We start from the raw sequence: 15231 nt of genomic DNA, 5'->3' as shown, positions 1-15231 counted from the left end.
TTCGGCTTCTGAATCACAGCACAATCCCATTAAAATTGAGGTCTTACCCAGCCCATTTAACACAGAGGAGATACTCCGCTGGCACACGGACATAGCTGGGGGGAGCACCGGGATTACTGCAATGGTGGCAATCAGAGGAGGAGCAGGAGGGATGGACCTGCTCTCCTCTGTGTTAAAGGAGCTGGGTAAGCCCTTGATTTTAAAGGGATTGTGCCATAATTCGGAAGCTGAATTGCATTTCAACACATCCCTACCCCAGAGCATCATAATTTGAAAACTACTGCTCTAGACATTAGTTTAGTGGATAGGGCTGTAGTAGCTCAGTGGTAGAGCATTTGCCTTATATGCAGAAGGTCCCAGGTTCAATCCCTGGCATGTGCAGGTAGGGCTGGGAAAGGCTGCTGCCTGCAACCTTGGGGAAGCCACTGCCAGTCTGTGTAGACAATACTGAGCTAGATGGACCAATGGTCCGACTTTGAATAAGTCAGCTTCCTATGTTCCTATTGTCCAGAACATACCCAATTGTCTGAGCAAAATAAATCTGCAAATAAAAATGATGAAACTTTGGCAGGGTCCTTGGGCTAAGGCTGTCACTGCTTCAAGAGAAGTTCACATTAATAAACTTGGGATCTACTACTACACGCCTGTTAAATACACTCTAGGAAAAAGCACATCAACAAGCTGCCTTTGTCTGCTAATAAACCTAAATCAGGGATGATGGTTAGAGTTGAAAGTGCTGCCCAGACTATTTCATTTACAGTCCAGAAGCAATCAAATGATTATTTTCTTCCCGAAGCCAAAGGCAATATTTTTTTAATCTTGAAAAGGTAAATCAGAGCAACAGTCAGAAAGACTACTTCAGGCCCTTTAATTATGGAGACTACCTTTGTCAGCAAGGTCATTCATTAACTGGAACACCAGGAGAACTGCCTACATTGTTCCTCACATATTCTTCTCAGGTATCGATGTTCTTTTATTGAGATGCTTTATATCCGGGAAGCTGATAAATTTGCAGAAGGGTAGAACACACTTAGTGTAGGCATTGCAGCTTGATTTACTGAGGCTGCCTCCTTGAAAATACATCCTGGCTGACATCCTGACTAAATTTCCTAGAGGAAGTCCTATTGAAATTTATCAGTCATAGGAACATAGAAAGCTGCCTTATACCGAGTCAGATCATTGGTTCATCTAGCTCAGTATCGTCTACACTGACTGACAGTGACTTCTCCAAGGTTACAGGCAGCAGCCTTTATACTTCCTTATTCAAGGAGGCCACATTCGCATGTAACAGGGCAGAGACAGAGCTGCAGGGACCCTCAGTTTCCTTTCTGTTATGTCCAAATGTGTGCATCTCCTGTCCTATCTGTAGCATAGCCTGAGGTTGTGCTCATGAGTCTCCAGTTTGAACCCTTGATTTGTAGTGAGTTTTGCTGCTCCAAACCAAGGGTCCAGGGAGCCTCTGGACTGTCCAAATACAGCACGGGGGGCTGCATTTGGCCAGACTAGAGTTAAGGGAGGAAGTTCCTTCCTCTCTCCTTCCCTGAATGGCTGTGTGGGCTGTCTTTCAAGCATGACGGAAACTTACATAGCCAACTCCCCCGCCTCTCTGCAGTCTCACTAACTACAGAGAGGATGCTCTCCAGTATATCTGAATGCGGATGGAAGAGAAGGCAGAGGGATGTGTGGAACCACGGTTACATATTACATGCAAATATGGCCAAAGTATAATTGTCAGCAAGATAGTTCATTTCATAATTGTAGCTAAATCACATCGCTTCTGTCTTGCTTTTTATTGTTTTTATTATTATTACTATTTTGCTGGCAAGTACAACAGTTCTCAACCTTTTACAAAAAAAATGAACTTTTACTTTTTTTTTTCACTCCTCCTTCAAAAACAAATGAGCAGATCTAGAACATTTTCAAGTTTGATACATAGAAGGTGAATGGGAGAGATGTTGTGGGGTAGCAGTTTATTTCCTCTGGCTTCCCCACCCCTTCTGGACAGGGACTGGGACTCGGACTGTGGCTTCTGTGTACATCTCCCTTTGGCTGTTATATGGTGTTTTGCTCAGTTTTGATTGCTGTAACATCTTGCCTGATAGAGTGGTGAGAGCCACACCTGTTGGGTTTAAAAACCTTTGGCCCTTATAAAGGGGAACAAAGCTGGGGGTGCAAAGTGGATGGGCTACTTGCAGGTGTCCACCAAAGCCAGCCACCCAAAGGGGTCAGCCTTTAGTGGTGGCGTTCGGGGTAGTGATGGTGTTGGCTGCCTAACAGAGTCCCTAACTGACTTGACAGATCTGGTTGCGGAGTTGTCAAGGTTGTTGGTAGTGGGGGACTTCAATGTTCATTTTGGGAACAGGTTGACTGGAATGGCTCAGGAGTTCATAGCAACCACAACTACTAAGGGTCTATTTCAATTGGTCTCTAGACCGACACATGATGGTCACATGCTCAATTTGGTCTTTTGCTCTGATCAGGGTTCTATTCCATGGTTGAGGACTCCTGTCATCTCCCCATTGTCATGGATGGGCCACCATATGGTTAAGGTACTGAGATCATCTGGAGAGGTCTAGTTACAGTTGCTGATGACTCAACGGACCACACCCCAGCACTCATGCCTCTCCCAAAAACCCATGAGAGGCATCACTCTTGAAGAGTCCCAGTTCCTCATCAGTCCATGCAAATAATAATAATAATAATAATAATAATAATAATAATAATAATAATATATGGCAAGATATTGAACAATGGCTAACAACTGGGAAAACTCATCTCATCATGAAAGACCCAGCAAAAGGTGCAGTTCCAAGTAATTATAGACCGATAACCTGCCTGCCAACCATGTTCAAATTATTAACTGGAATAATAGCAGATGAAGTAATGCAACACTTATTAACTAACAAACAGCTTCCAGTTGAACAGAAAGGAAATTGCCCGAACACCAGAGGCACAAAAGACCAGCTGCTGATTAACAAAATGATTTTAGAAAACTGCAAGAGAAGAAAAACAAATCTAAGTGTTGCATGGATTGACTACAAGAAAACCTTCGATTCATTGCCTCACACATGGATACTAAAATGTTTAGAAACAACTGGTGTCAGCAAAAACATTCAGATATTTATTAAAAAAGCAATGAGCATGTGGAGTACACAGTTAACAATCAATGGCGAGGCACTTGGACAGGTTAGCATTAGAAGAGGCATTTTCCAAGGGGACTCACTATCCCCTCTATTGTTTGTAATCGCCATGACCCCACTTTCACAAATACTAAACAAAACAAGCCTCGGATACCAAACATCTAAAACATCAAGTAAAATCAACCATCTGCTGTACATGGACAATCTGAAGTTGTATGGAAAGTCCCAGTCAGAAATCGAATCGCTGCTAAACACTGTCCGTATATTCAGTAGCGATATAGCAATGGAGTTTGGACTGGACAAGTGTGCTGCATTAATAATGAACAGAGGAAAAATAAGAAAAAGACAAGGACTAGAACTGCCCATCGGAAGCAAGATCAAGAACCTGGAAGAGAAAGAACCTTACAAATACTTGGGCATTCTCCAGGCTGATAACATCGCACACACTGAAGTTAAAAGAAAAATTGGAAGTGAATACATCAGGAGAGTCAGAAAAATCCTAAAGTCCAAACTCAATGGCGGGAACATCATACAAGCCATAAACACCTGGGCTATACCCGTTATTAGATACACTGCAGGAATAATAGACTGGACCCAGGCAGAGCTAGAGACGCTAGATCATATGACCAGGAAAATCATGACCATCAATCGTGCTCTGCACCCCCGCAGTGATGTAGATAGGCTATACCTCCCTCGCAGCTCAGGTGGAAGAGGAATGCTGCAAGTCCATCAAACAGTAGAGGAGGAGAAAAGAGGCCTTGAAGAATATATCAAGGACAGTGAAGAAGATGCACTTCAAATGGTCAGGAACGCGAAACTATTCAACACCAATGAAACAAAACAGACCTACAAGAAAGAACAAGTCAAGAACCGAGCAGAAAAATGGAGAAATAAGCCCCTGCATGGTCAATATTTGCACAATATAAGTGGAAAATCAGACATCACCATGACCTGGCAATGGCTTAAGAATGGCAACTTGAAGAAAGAAACAGAGGGTTTAATACTGGCTGCACAAGAACAGGCACTAAGAACAAATGCAATAAGAGCAAAAGTAGAAAAATCCACAACAAAGAGTGAGTGCTGCCTTTGTAAAGAAGCAGATGAAACCGTGGACCACCTGATCAGCTGTTGTAAAAAGATCGCACAGACTGACTACAAACAAAGGCATGACAAGGTAGCAGGGATGATACACTGGAACATCTGCAAAAAATACAAGCTACCTGTAGCCAAGAATTTGTGGGACCATAAAATTGAAAAAGTTGAAGAAAATGAAGATGTAAAAATATTATGGGACTTCCGACTACAAACAGACAAACAACTGCCACACAATACACCAGATATCACTGCAGTCGAGAAGAAAGAAAAACAAGTCAAAATAATTGACATAGCAATACCAGGGGATAGGAGAATAGAAGAAAAAGAAATAGAAAAAATCACCAAATACAAAGATCTACATATTGAAATTGAAAGGCTGTGGCAGAAAAAGACCAAAATAATCCCAGTGGTAATTGGCGCCCTGGGTGCAGTTCCAAAAGACCTTGAAGAGCACCTCAACACCATAGGGGCCACAGAAATCACCATCAGCCAATTACTAAAAGCAACTTTACTGAGAACAGCTATTTTGCAATGATATCTATAATAACCAACAGTATTGATGATAAAATTCAGACATCCCAGGTCCTTGGGAAGGATTCAATGTCTGGATAAAACAAACCAGTCAATAACACCTTTCTGACTGTGTAAACAAGAAATAATATATGTGGCGGGAGGGTGCAATTCTCAATGTTCAAAGAAGACGGATATTCAAAAGAAGCAAGTGAGAATTCAAGTCCACCTTTTCTTTGACCAGCATGGAGGTAACGCCCAATGAATGTGCATGGAACATTAGAAAAATGTGTTCAAGATCAGGGTACCAGTTTAATTTGTAAGACTTATACAACCTTCTTCTTGATTTAGGAAGGCTCAGAATGACACTGCTTAAAAATATGTGCATTAAAAAACGTTTGCCCTTCACTCTCTACTAACCAGAAAATCAGCCTCTGAGGGAGTGTGAAATTGCCGTCATAACAGTTTAGGAATTAAACAGTGCAATAATAAACACAGTGAAAGAAAGTTAGAGTGTGTTACACAAAATGCAAAGTAAAAGCAAAATGGAACCAAGTGCAACAGTCTGTAAAGTTTCATTTAATATATGATTTTTTGGATGTTATCCATTGGGACTAACAGAATGACTGCATTGTTCGTGTTTTTCTGTGTATGTGTATGCGCTATTTACATTTAAACATATAGGGATCTCGTTTTGTTAAATCCCAAGTAATCCTTTCTGTGGAGCATCACAAAGTGTGTGTGGGAGATGCCCTTGCTAGCCTTTGGGGGTTAGCAAGTTCATGCAAACCAGAACAATTAATGATAATCAGGACAGATTACAGCATCACACAAGTTTGGACTAAAAGAATCTAAACCACTGAAACAGCATATTAAATCCACAAAAATTGGAGCTAGGAAAATGCTTTGAATGCTTTGGAAAAGTGCTTTAAAAGACTTGAACTATTATTGTGCTCACAGGCATGAATTCAAGCCTCCTCAGATTTTTATAAAGTCCGCATTCTCACTTTTAATCAAAACTGTCATCTGAATCATGTACTAACTGATTTCCTTCAAGGTGGGCACCTTATTCAGTCAGAAGAACAGCTTCACACAGTCTATATCCTGAGCACCCACAGAAGCAAACTAAAGTCCATGAAAAACAATGCAATCAAAATGCTTTTTTAAAAGTGCTTCTATAGAAGTTGTCACTCCCAGCCTGTCATTTTTCTTTCTCACTAGAAGAACTGAAATTGTTACTGTTCCTGTCCTCCCCACCCCCTCACCTGGCCAGTGGCGGGAAACCCACCGGCAGGGCCCTACAAATCACTGGGGAAAACAGTGATTAGATAAAGACAATTTATGTGACTGATGGCTCCTTTGACCTGTAAAAAACTTTAAATAAAGGACAATTTCAATTACACCACCTTTCAACACTCTAGCAGCTCCTGCTTCCTTTTAAAAACCTTAAACGGTGCCTGTAAAATATAGCGCTGCAAGTGACGTTTAGAACCCACAAGTGCTGCTGGTTGGGTCAGAAATCATTAATCTTTGTGAGTGACAATCTCCCAGATCTTAGCAATATACCTTCTCCCAGAGGAGGAGAGGAAGACAGAACTGAGCAGGGCGGCTGAGTAACCTTGATGTGCGGAGAGTCACTGTGGCAAGTTGCATGAATGCACTGCTGGGATGCTGGTGATGTTATTAAAGCCAGACAACAGCAGTAATATTGCCAGAGGCATTTATATTAGAATAAAGCTTGGTGAGGGAAGGGAAACCAGAGCTAACAGAATCAAGGCTGGGCATTGGGGAGGAGAGGGGGAGGAGCAGGGAGCCTGAAAGCATCTTTACTGTATAAAGACAGCCATGCAAGTGCAATGGGGATAGGAGGAATCTACTTTAAAAAAAAAATCTCAAGGTCCACCAACTGGAGCCAGGTGCCAAATAGTGGCACAGATAGTTTCGCCAGGCGTTTGCCCTTTAATACATTTTTTAAATTGATTGTTGTTGACAACAACACTCCGACCAGAGAACTCACGTTTTGGGCGGTATAAAAATGTGATAAATAAATAAAAATAAATAAATTTCTGTTGCTCACTGCCAAGAGTCTTTGGAGGAGGCGGAATATCAGAAGTTTCAATCAATCAATCAATCAATCAATCAATAGTTGTGACAGGCGGCTCAAGGGATGGAGCCAATTCCCTACTACAACCCATGAGCCAAGCACAGGATAATCTGCATAATTCAGTCTTGAGTGATGTTGTTTTTTGGAATGCAACTCCCATCATCCCTGGTCACAATGGCCAAAGCCTGTGGATAATGGGTGTTGTAATCCAAAAACAACATCACCCAAGACTGCTGCACATGCATGAAGTCTTCATCTGAATTACTGCAGATAAAAGATTCAAAGACAATACTCTACAAGTGGCTAGCAAACTACACAAGCACCTGCCAACTAATTAATAGCCATATTTAACAGGTAAGAAGTATTGAAACTGAGAAATAAGTGATTAGCGCAAGACCAGCCATGGTAGAGACTTTTTTTTTTAAAAAAGCATTTTAAAATGCAATTCTGTGACGGCACTCTTCTGTGTCAGCAGTTTTACACATGTGATCCCATTTTACAAGAGAGAACACTGAGGCTCAGAGATATAGAACTTGCCAAGTAAGCATGCATAGGATCAGGCAAGTGAGTGAACACAGCCTTTTGTTGTTTGAAAGACACAAACCCTTGCTGATTTACTATCTGAAAAACATAAGCCCTTTGTGATTTACTGCACATTACCCAGAGATCTACCCAAAGATCATGATCTGTCTCTCCTGCCCATGCCTGCTCTACTGTATCTGGTCAACCCAATTTGGGAATCAAACAAATTACATTTTCTAAATATAATTTAAAACAGTAGTATACCAGCTGGTAACCTCCAGGTTGGACTACTGCAATGCGCTCTTTGTAGAGCTGCCTTTGTACATAGTTCAGAAACTACAGTTAGTTCAAAATGTGGCAGCCAAATTGGTCTCTGAGAGTATCCCAGAGAGACCACATTATGCCTGTTCTTAAACAGTTGCACTGGCTGCCGATATGTTTCCAGACAAAGTTCAAAGTGCTGGTTATACAGTCATTCCTCACCAGCCGTGGGTTTCCCAATCATGGTTTTGCGTATCCACAACTGATACTCAATATAATCATCAGGGGATTTGGTGCAGGGTGTTATCAATATGCTGATGACACTGCAATCTATTTCTCCATGTAAACATCATCAGGAGAAGGCATAACCTCCCTAAACACCTGCCCGGAGGCAGTAATGGGCTGGATGAGGGATAACAAACTGAGGCTGAATCCAGATAAGATGGAGGTACTTATTGTGTGGGGTCGAAACTCAGGAGACGATTTTGATCTGCTGGTTCTGGATGGGTTCATGTTGCCCCGGAAGGAACTGGTCCGCAGTCTGGGGGTGCTTCTGGATCCGAACCTCTCCCTGGTGTCCCAGGGAGAGGAGGTGGCCAGAGGCAGGGGCGTAACTATAATAGGCCAAGGGAGACAGTTGTCTGGGGGCCCAGTGCCTTGGGGGGGCCCCCAGAGGCAAGTCACATGACTGACTCCCCCAGCCGCGCACCCACCCAGGCTTGTATTGATCCTCCAAAATTGATGTGAGAGTTAAGACCAGGAGCTACCAGAACAGCATGTCTTTCTCTAGTACCATTAAATGACTTGCATCGTCCACAATTTACAAAACTTTAAAAAAATAATTTAGGGTGATGTTCTATTGTGGCACATAGGTGTGTTTTATTTATTTACTCACACACACACACACACACACACACACACACACACAATGCTTTTTGTTACCACTATTCAGCCTCATTTAAGATTTATTTACTTCATGAGCTAAGCTTCAGTGGGGGGGGGCATTATAAAATCTCGTGTCTGGGCCCACTCCAACCTTGCTATGCCCCTAGCTCTGCTTCCATTTCTTGAGATGAACGACCTCAAAACAGTGGTACATCTGCTGGTAACCTCTGGGCTGGATTACTGCAATGCACTCTATGTGGAGCTGCCTTTGTACGTAGTCTGTAAATTGCAGTTGGTTCAGAACATGGCAACCAGGTTGGTCTCCGGGACATCTAGGAGAGACCATATTACTCCTTTGTTGAAGGAAGTGCACTGGCTACTGATACATTTCCAGGACAAATACAAGGTGCTGATCATTACCTATGAAGTCTTAAACAGCTTAGGCCCTGGGTATTTAAGAGAACATCTTCATCGCCATGAGCCCCACTGCCTGCTAAGGTCATCTCGAGAGGTTTGCCTGTGGCTGTCGCCAACTCATCTGGCGGCTAGTCGGGAATGGGCCTTCTCCACTGCAGCCCCTTGACTTTGAAATGTGCTCCCTGTTGAAATAAGAGCCTTCCCATCACCGGCAACTTTTTAAAAGGCACTGAAGACACATTTGTTCACCCAGGCTTTTAATTAGATTTATAGTTTAAAATAATTTTAATACTGGGTTTTAAATGTTTTTAATCTTTTAAATGATTTTAATTGTTAATTGATTGAATGTTTTAAATTATTTTAATTGTAAACTGCCCAGAGACATGAGTTCTGGGTGGTATAGAAATATTTTAAATAGATAAGAATAACACATAACTGGGAAATTGTGGCAGGTCTTGCCAACCGCGTCCTAAGTATTCTTGGTTTGGCAAGATTTCTTTTTCAATTTGGTGGTGGTTTTGTGATTTCTGGGGGTCAGAGGGTCATTAATGAGGGTCAGGTGGTAATTTGGGGGGGATTGTGTGGAAGCGCGATTGGGATCATTTTGTGGGATCAGGAGTCATTTTCGGAGGTCCCCTTCACTCCTCTTACTGACTCCTGGTGATTTGGGGGAATTTTTTCCTATTTTTTTAACTGTATTTTTCAGGTTATTTGTGACCACGAGGTTTTCCCGGAATGGAACCCTCGTGGTTGGCGAGGGATGACTGTACCTTTAAAACCCTGAATGGCTTAGGTACAGGTTACCCGAGAGAGCACCTTTCTCTACAAGATTTCCCTAACCCCCTGGTTGCCATTGATTTCAATGGCTCATCTACCGTGAATTCACCAACCGTGAGGTTTTCCCGGAATGAAATCCTCACTGTTGGAGAGGGATGACTGTACCTTGGAAGGCCTGAATGGCTTCGGTCCAGGTTACCTAAGAGAGTACCTTTCTCTACAAGATCTCCACTTCTCATTAAGATCATCAGGAGGAGTCCATCTTCAGGTGCCACTGGTTCATCTGGTCGTGACCTGGGATCTGGCCTTCTCAGTTGTTGCCCCTAGGTTGTGAGAAATGTTCCCTGTGGGTATGAGAGGATTACCTTCCTTGGAGGCCTTCTGGAGAGGCTTAAAGACCCATCTTTTTAGCCTGGCTTTTAATGTCTAGTTTTAATTTTACTCTGGTTTAAATGTTTTTTTATTTTATTTTAATTGTTTTATTATGTGTGTTTTGTTTTGTTTTTTACTGTAAACTGTCCTGAGCCACTTTAGGAAAGGTGGTATATGAATTGAATGAATGAATGACTGAATGAATGAATGAATGAATGAATGGAGTACATAAATAAATAAAATGAAATAAATGCTGCTAGGGAGACTTAAGTTTTGTTCACCATATACCTGAATGTTGAAATGAATCAAACCATTTCCCACTTGAAATGAATGTGAGATGGTGAGGTTGTTCACTCAACAGGCTTGAGGGGGGAGGCTTCGTTTCGTGCACCTTCTCCCCAGTCAATTGTTAAAATCTTGGTGGGAGCACCATCCACGCTCCCACACAATCCATGTTCGGAGAGCCGGGACAATGTGTCCTGGTCTCCAGGAATCCCACAATGCACCACGTGCTAAGCACAATCCATTGGGGATTCCCCCAGGATATGGGCACTCTAGGCACCTGTCTCTGTGTGTTGCCAGACTGGAAGCAGCCTGAGCTTGCGCACAAGCAACAAGCCCGGGTTAAGGGAGCACTTGATCCCTTAACCTCAGCTAACAGCCAAACTTAAAAGCCAGGTTTGGTGGCACTGCACCACTGGGATTGAGCCTGATCCCAGTGGTTCTCATGTGCAGCCTAACCTAGGCTGGGCTTCCCTAGCCTGGGTTAGGCTGCACATGAGAACAGCCCCTATGTGTGTTCCCTCCTCTGCTCTACTACTTAAACTCCTCAAACCAGCATAAAATTGTCATGAGCATAGCATCTCAGGATCTGTCAGGCATGAGCAGACAATGGCATACAAGAAGAACTTGAACATCTTTGTTATTCAAAGCTTAAAACCTGTGTTCGTGACTCCAACCGAAAAGATCAGGGCTGTCGGGAGGATGTATTATCGTGAGTGCAAGACCTATAAAAACAAATTCTGATTTGCCAAAATGTTTGATGTCAAGCAAACATACTGTGGAAAAGGCACCAAACTCCTTTCAAAGGATATTTCTGCCTAGGACATTATCAGGTGCTGTATGCATTCTTTCAGTGTGCCTGATCTCTGCAGTACACTCACAGTTGCAATGATGTGGTTGAAACTGCCTGGTCAATCCCAAGATCTGTGATTGTACCAAGCAGCTGTAATTTGAGATATGTGCCCCAGGATCCTTTGCAGTGTTGCAGTGGATAGGAGTACAGAAAGGCATCACTGAACACCACTGATGGTTACAGCCCAGGATTGTCTGCTCTGACTGGCTCTCTAAGGTCTCGGGTTGGTCTTTCTCTATCTGAAATCATTTTTATTGGAGATGCCAGGGGTTACACCCAGGACATAGAAGAACATAAGAAGAGCCCTACTGGATCACGCCCAAGGCCCATCCAGTCCAGCACGCCCACAAGCAGAAGATGAAGACATGCCTCTTTTCCTGCTCTTGTGCCCCTGCATGTTAAGCATGTGGTCTATGGATCCTCCCCTACATTGCACCTATCAGATCACATGCTGCTGGTCTGGGCCTAGACAAGTATTGTGGTCCAAACAGCTGCTTGGGTCAGCTCCTGGCAGATGACTTATTCCACTGCCACATACACCACAATGGGTCAAGGGTGGCTCCAGAGGAAAGCAAGAACCACCTCAAACAAGCAGTTTCCCCCCTCACCTGCCCCCCCTTTCTGTTTCAGAAATATAATATGTGGGACGCAGCAGGCTTGCCCACCCAGAAATGTACTTTGGAGAGAGATCAGGATCAGTGCAACTGATGCAGTCTGCACCATCCCCAAAATGATGTCTTTGTGCAGCTTCAGTGCTTATCAGGTCCCCAACAGATAACACCATACAACGCAAGCCATGTAGAAGCTATCAGCTATTATTTCCGGTGCTACACCATTTACTCTAGTCTTACTGAAGCATCAGCCACGTTGTATGAAATCTCAGCTTTAACCTTTAGGTTTGATGAAGAGCTGATTTGAGTCAAATTACACATGAGACTAAACTCATCATTGTACCCCCCCTCCCCTGCCCCTCATAAAGCAGCTACTATTTTAAAAGAGCAGAAAATCTGGATCTGCACCATGGTATGCAGGGAGGAATTCAATCTTTTCTCCTGTGCCACAGTCCTGGGGAAAATCCTTCCAACAGCCAACAGCCCCTTTCCTCCTGGGGCAAATTGCTAGCTTAAGGAACAATTTTCAGTAGGTCTGCTGCATGTGGGAGGGATGTTGTTTAGGGGTGGGGGAATCTGCCTCAGTCTCCATCTGAAATTGGTACCTTGCGGCTATAGGAAAGCAATATAGAAGCACAATCATGTTTTTAATACCACATGTAGTTTGACCTTATTAACCTTGAGACTTAACTAGAGTTATGGGTGTGATTCAGAAACATGGGGATTTCAATGCTTAAATATTTCCCATTGAAATCAGTGAGGCTTAGAAGTGCTTCTCTGTAATTGGATCACCCTCATTATCTATAACATTTCTGAATACGCTGGTACACTTTTAGAACAATTTTATCCTATTTGTGAAAAGTGGACTGACATAAAGAAGTCATATCTAGGATTACAGCTATGGAAAAACCATACCCAAGCTAAGGGCAGATTTGGATCTTACACAGAAGCAATAGGAATCTTTCTTTCTTTCTTTCTTTCTTTCTTTCAAAATGGGAGCTCATGCATCTCCCTTGATGAGTGATCTGTACCTATATTTGGAGCACATATACCTCAGCAGAAGGGATATTAATGAAGCCTCACTTGAAATATTACACCAGATGTGTGAATCATTTGCACCTCTCCAATCCCACATCAGATAAGAAGTAAGAAGTCACCTTTAATTTTTGCATAACTAATATCCAAGCACTCAGAGAGAGGAAATACTAAATTTGTATTCCAAGGTGCTGTATGCATCACAGCCATTTCTGTCCTCCCCTTCCCCAGCACTTCTTCAAGCATCTTGTATCTGCACTGCCCATTTGCAGTGCCTTGGGCACACCTACCTGGCTCCTACAGCTCCTTTTAATGAGCAAAGCTGTTTACCAGGGAAATGTGCTGGTTAATGAGCTGAAGATAACTGATCTCCCCCCCTCCCTCTGATTTTATTCTACCCCCTTTTTGTTGTGGGGGGGGGGAAGCTGCAACAGGTGTTCCCCTTTTAATTCCAAATTCAGAAATAGTTCTAAAATGTTAAATGTGGGAGTTGCATACTAATGTGACTCCCATTCCACTGCTTAGGCTTACTTTTCTCAAACTGCAGGGTGTTAAATTTTTTTAATTGATTCTATATTTGAAGCTTGGACAGACGGGTCACTCCCAAGCAGATCAAATGCTCAGAAACCACATTTAGATTCTGCTAGGATCCAGAGGCTTAATAAATGTTAAGCCCCCTGTAGTGACAGCTATTTTGAAGAATACATGATCTTGCACTTTGGCAGAAGGTGGAGCAGCATCCTGTCTGAAATGTTGCCCTTTCACTCCATTCTCCAAGGTTTCTCCTTGGAAAGAGCCCTGAAAGTCTCTTTGAATTTCAGTTTCTTTTTGGGAGAAACTGAGAGTTTCCTCTTTGAATTTCACATTGTGATTTTCTCCTTAGAAGAATCCTGATGTTCTCTTTTGAATTTTGCTTCAACGGAATTTTCATTCCAGCCCTTTGGGGCAACCACCTCCACCAACCTGCAGCACCAGAACCCCTAAGATTTGACTGGAAATGGGCTCATTGGTAGAGCTCATTGTACTTTGCATGCAGAAGGTCCCAGATCCAATCCCTGACATCCCCAGGTAGGGCTAGGAAGGACTCCTGCCTGAAATCTTGGGAAAGGCACTGCTAGGCAGTGTAGACAATACTGAGCTAGATAAACCAATGGTCTGGCTTGGTATAAGGCAGCTTCCTGTGTTGCTATTCGTTCCTGTGACTGGATCAATCAAACCAAGTTGCCCTGAATGTGAATCTAAGCAATCTGTGATTGCTAGTGGAAAAGCAAGAACTGACTGGTCTAGAAGGCGCCCATCAGCCCATCTGGAAGTGCCCTTGGAATGCCACTGCCGGTCACAATACTTATGCCACTTTTATCCAAGCAAGAACACCAGCAAGGGGCAATCAGACTGGATATAAAATACTTGTTCATAGCTCACGACTTTGTTCTAGCAGTGTCGAACTGGTCTCCCTCTCCTTTTTTCCAATTTCCCTTCTACTCCACTTCCTTGCCTTTTTTGCATAAGTCTGAGGGCAGAGCCTGATGTCTCTCCTTTTTTAAAATTATTGATCATGTGAGCCACTTTGGGAGACAATATTTGTCTGAAAAGTGAAATTAAAAATATAATTAGATGGCTAGCCCCATGCTCTTATTTTGTAGAAGGCCGCTGCATATTTTCATATGTTCCTAGAGACTTTTTGCACTCTTCCAGCTGAAGCATCATGCTGCTTAGCAAGGGAAACAGAATCGCCAGCAGCTCCTTCCTGCTGAACTGCACACCAATATCTGGATAGGGACCGTTCCCACACTCCACAATGGAACCTAAAAGCCCATTATTTCCAGCTGCTACATTAGCATTAGCATGGGGGAGTCAGACCCTATCATTTTCAGAAGCGATCTTTATTAGTGTTAATAATAGGAACATAGCACAGGAAGCTGCCTTCTACTGAGTCAGACCATTGCTCCATCTAGCTCAGTATTGTCTACACAGATTGGCAGTGGCTTCTCCAAAGTTGCAGGCAGGAGTCTCTCTCTGCTCTATCTTGGAGATGACAGCGGGGGAACTTGGAACCTTCTACATGCAAGCATTCAGGTGCTCTTACCAGAGTGGCCCCATCCCCTAAGGTGCTCACACACGTAATGTCCCTCTCAAATGTAAACCAGGGTCAACCCTGCTTAGCAAAGGGTTATTTGTCAAAACTGGCATTTAAAATCTAAGGTGGTCCAGTCAGCTCCAATCAGATAAATGAAGCTGGACTGGCAGATCAGAACAACAGAAACAAGCTCACACCAAATCAGAACAATAGATCCATCAATTTCCTATCCAGGGAATGGACCTTTTCTATATGTAGTGTTTAGAAGTGGTAGTTAGAATACATTTACC

The 15231-nt window shown here is 43.0% G+C and overlaps 1 non-coding gene across 1 annotated transcript; it reads left to right on the top strand.

Moving 5' to 3' along the window:
- The first annotated feature begins 312 nt into the window (after window positions 1-312).
- TRNAI-UAU (transfer RNA isoleucine (anticodon UAU)) lies at window positions 313-381 on the top strand. Its single transcript has one exon. It is a non-coding gene; the product is annotated as a tRNA-Ile (tRNA).
- The last annotated feature ends 14850 nt before the right edge of the window (window positions 382-15231 follow it).

Source organism: Hemicordylus capensis, chromosome 3, assembly GCF_027244095.1.
Source record: "Hemicordylus capensis ecotype Gifberg chromosome 3, rHemCap1.1.pri, whole genome shotgun sequence".
NCBI classification, from domain to species: domain Eukaryota; kingdom Metazoa; phylum Chordata; class Lepidosauria; order Squamata; family Cordylidae; genus Hemicordylus; species Hemicordylus capensis.
This window is presented reverse-complemented; position numbering and strand designations above follow the sequence as displayed.